This window comes from Papaver somniferum, chromosome 10, assembly GCF_003573695.1.
Source record: "Papaver somniferum cultivar HN1 chromosome 10, ASM357369v1, whole genome shotgun sequence".
In the NCBI taxonomy this organism is placed as follows: domain Eukaryota; kingdom Viridiplantae; phylum Streptophyta; class Magnoliopsida; order Ranunculales; family Papaveraceae; genus Papaver; species Papaver somniferum.
Genome location: NC_039367.1, coordinates 76,360,257 through 76,364,966, shown reverse-complemented (window position 1 = coordinate 76,364,966; position 4,710 = coordinate 76,360,257).

The window sequence follows — 4,710 nt, the reverse complement described above, 5'->3', positions numbered from 1 at the left end:
TTGTTCACCCAGACGTAACTTGATTGTGTTGTAAGTGCATCCTCACCAAGGAATGCCCTATTATGTATACGGTGAGGGAAGCACGAGAACTGGGGCACACAAATTATGTTCGGTAAGGCGGTAGAATTCAATTGGACTTTTCTAAAAAGGTATGCCTATAAACTTGAAAAAGTTCTATGTTTTTATTACTTGTTTGAGTACTTATAATGATCCATGTACCTTGCTTATCATTCATTTCTACCTAACTTGATCTGTGTTTAAGGTTCTTAAATGTTTAGGTTTAAAAACATTAGTTCGGGATGTTTAGATTTCATGGTACACATACTAAGTATGCATAACATCATTTAAAACTAAAATCCAGGGGTTTAAGTTCGAAAACCCCGTCTGCATACTGCTTCAGGATACGAAAATTCGTTTGCAAACCCGTTTGCAAACTTGACATCGATATTCGGTAAACTTGTTTTGGCCGTAACTTCTTCGTCCGAACTCGGATTGACCTCATTATTTTTGCGCTCTCTTCCTCTTTGGATTCTCTTCAAAATGGAGATGAGAAACATTGAATTTGGATGACTTAAGATTGGTATTTGTCCTATCTCTTGTTTTTGAGTGTTTTTCTCCATTTCGTTACTTGTTCCACTTCTCTTGGAATTGGGCACTTGGATTCTTGGAGTACTACTTAAGCTAATTTGTATCTTATAAAAGAATTTCGTTGGTGAATCACAAAGAAGGGAGTTCAAGAATGGGCAGTAGTACGCATTACTATGGAATTCTTGAATGTTCACAATCATTTCATGTGAACTATGGTGCATGGTCGTTAATGAATTTGTATGATCTTCTTTGTTAATAAAATATTTTTATACGCCTTTGGTAGCTATTCTTGGTATAAATCCGGGCAAAAAAATTTGATTCTACCCTCTAAGGACAAATCATCTTATATGTTCATTACGAGCTTGTATTGATGCCTAGGAAACTTCTTATGATAATTTATTCTTGTTTTTGAAGGATTACTAGAGTTTGGAATAGAAATTATTGTGATTACACATAGCTATGTCCAACGATTTCATCTTCATGTTTTTAGGTTTTTGGTTTATATTCTAAAACTATTTGGAGGATGATGTTTTGCTGTATTTAATCTTTATGATTTGTTATATTGCAATTTGTTATGGGATATTTGTGTTTACGTCCGTGAACTATGTTGTCCCATATTTTGTCAAAAGTAAAGTCGTTTGTGATCGATATTCGTTTATTGGTTAAAGAATGAATGGACTTTTGACAATTACAAAAGCTAAGCCTATATTGTCAATCTTTGACGGAAGATAGGTTAAAATATTTTGTTTACAAGGATATGTCTATTAATTATTGTTATGCATATAATGATTGAAGATAGAATGAATCCTTGTGTATTCCACAGTATTGATCTTCAATGATCCATATTTTATGTAATACTGTGAGGCTCCGTAATGTGTCTTATGTTGAGCACGATACAACTAAGTTGATTAATTTTTTGATTAGATTAGTTGGTTGTTCCGTAAGGTACTTTATGTCGAGCATTTAGAACTAAATTAATCATCTTGTTTGGTTATTTAGTTATTACTCCATAAGTTCTCTTGTGTTGAGTATATGAACGATTAAGCCAATCACTCTCGTGTATGGTTAACTTAGTCGTTGCTCCGTAAGTTTACTTATGTTGAGCACAATCAATTAAATTGATTACTTTTTGTGTTTAATTTGATTACGTATTCCGATTAAATTAATTATGGGTTTACTTATGTTTAATTTGATTGAGTTTTTGGATATAAAAATCATTCATATGGTTTTGGTGTCCAATAAAAATCCTTTTTTTTCTCTTGAAATTAAGGTCGGTCGTTGTTGTTCTTTCGGGAATGACATCAAATGGGGGAGAGTTCTTTTGAACTTGTCTTAATGGTCATATCTTGAGGGGTGTGCGGCTGTGGAATTTTAGAGGGGTTATCTTGTATCTTTAAACTCCTTGATGAATGCTATTAGCTTCGGCTATATGATTGCATCTAAATAAGATGATGTGTGTTCTTTTTTTTTTATTCATGAAATGTCTCTTACGGAAATTTCATTATAATCCCGTTCTTGTACCTTTGCCAATTTTATTGACAAAAAGGGGGAGAATTAATATGTAGTTCACACTACAAATACATATAGTCTTCGGGACATTATGTAAGGGGGGGTGGTTTCCATGTGAGATGGAGTATTGACTAAGGGGGAGTGATACATATCACCATAGTATTATTGTTGAAGTTGTGATACAATTGAACTTTGACGCTGTGTAATAATACTATGACACTGTATAACAATGATCGAGACCGATGCTTTCTCATTGTTATAGCTACGGATCTTCAACAGCGGTGATGCTAAACTTACAACCTTTGGGATCATTGAAGTACTTGGAAGTGACGAAGATTTCGAGGAATGTTGAAGATTAGACATGTGGAATAGGAGCTACTTAAGTTTCTTTATCTTTTTTGTATTCCATATGTATTGATAGTTTTGTCACTAAAATTGACAAATGAGGAGATTGTTAGAGCATTGCTCGGTCGAACTCGCATGCGTTGCTATCTCAAGCATGTTTGTCAATGTTAGTGATCAAAACTATAAGTCTTGATTTCTAGTCTATTATAGCTAAGTCTCGGACTATGATATAAAGTGTAGTTGAGCTCAAGGACTTCATGGAGATTCATCATACAAGTAGAAGAACTACTCAAGGAACCGGTGGAACTTCTCGACAAAAAGGTATGTGAAGACTTGAACTTATCTGTCACTCAAAAGTCTATCTATTCTATCTCTTACTTCTTGAGACAAAAAGTCATATGCTATATATATAGACTTAGATTATACACAATTGGTATTTCGAGCCGACTATACCTCGCCTATCTATATCTCGAAATATGTGTTTGTAAGCTTTTCACTTCGACCAAGTTTATCTTTACCTAGTGATGAATGTCATGATATGTTTCAATCGTCTTGAAAATTGCTTTGACGAGAAATGGTGTAACAACTATATAACGTCCTCTAAGAATGTTTCAATGATTGAAATGAGAGTTTAGATTACATAACCAATGATGGACATAAGCATTGTTGTGGAAACACATTTATGTATAAGTCCTATTCTTTGAACCAAAGTTTGCGAAATTTGTTGATCAAGAGAACCGTAAGAATGGAAAGTGCCAAGTTCGCGAACTTAGTCCGCGAACTGTCGAAGTTCTCAAACCCGAGAAATTCTGCTGGGGTTGAAAAACAGGTTGCGTGAGTACCAGTCCGCGAACCCAGTCCGCGAAACGACGAAGTTCTCATCCCGAGAATTTCTGCTGGAGTTTGTAAACTCTGTCTGGTTTCTTAAGTCCGCGAACCTAGTGTGCGAACTTAATAAGGTTATATATCTGAAGATGATTTCTGAACTTAAACTTTAAAAAGACTAAGTAATGCAGTTTGCAAACCGTGGCTATAAAAGTTCATGAACCGATTCAAGTGAATCAAATCATCTTTGTTTCAATTGTGTCTTGTGTAGTTACGTAAGATTTGCTTGCAATTGAACAACTCACTAACTAGTTCATCTGAGTCATTTGAACTAGTTATGGTGAAGAAGAACATGGTTGATATGAAATCCTCATATGGCTACCCTTTTGGTTAACTATTGTTGAACCAACAATGTACACGTTTGGGTACGGCTAACAAACCTAGAAGCGTGCAGTTCATTTGTGTATAACAAGCTAAGTTTTCGATCTAACGGTTGATAAATATTAGCTTGAATCTAAATCAGGTTTTCATCTAACGGTGAATATTGATTGCTTTGTTACCAAGGCAAAACCCTGATTTGAAAGACTATACAAAGGAGACATCTAGTATTGTGATAAACTAATCCCCACACCTTACATGTGATACTAGTTTGCGTACTAGAGTCGGTTATCCTCTAACCTTTGGTTTTCTTCTTCTAAAACCAGGTTCACGACTTAAAGACTTCATTGGGATTGTGAAGCCAGACCGATACTACTTTTATCTTAGTTGTGTGATCTGATCTTGCATCTTCTATCGTACGAGTACAATCATATTGATTGGCTTGATATTTGATATCCCCGATAGGCAACATATAAAAAGTAATCACAAACATCTTCGTCTCATTGTTTGTGATTCCACAACATCTTGTTTCGCTACCATACGATTAAGATTATTGTGATGCGATTGATTAATCTAGGCTGTTCTTCGGGAATATAAGACCGGATTATCAATTGGTTCCTATTCACCTTGATTATTATCGAAAGACGGAACATAAACTTTAGGGTTTTTCTGTGGGAGACAGATTGATTCTTTGATAGACTTGTCTGTGTGAGACAAATTTGTTTATTGTCAAAGCCTGCGATTTTGGGTCGTAGCAACTCTTAGTTGTGGGTGAGATCAGCTAAGGGAATCAAGTGCGCAGTATCCTGCTGGGATCAGAGGCGTAGGGAGTACAACTGTACCTTGGATCAGTGGGAGACTGATTGGAGTTCAACTACAGTCCGAAGTTAGCTTGGAGTAGGCTAGTGTCTGTAGCGGCTTAATACAGTGCGCATGTCTTATGCCACAGTCAAAATGGAGAGAAATTGAAAAGGCGAGGGTACCAAAATATACCTCAAGCTAAAACTTTTCCTACCTATAAGTCCTTTCTCCGAAAGTGGTTGTTTATGGACTGAGTCGAGACAA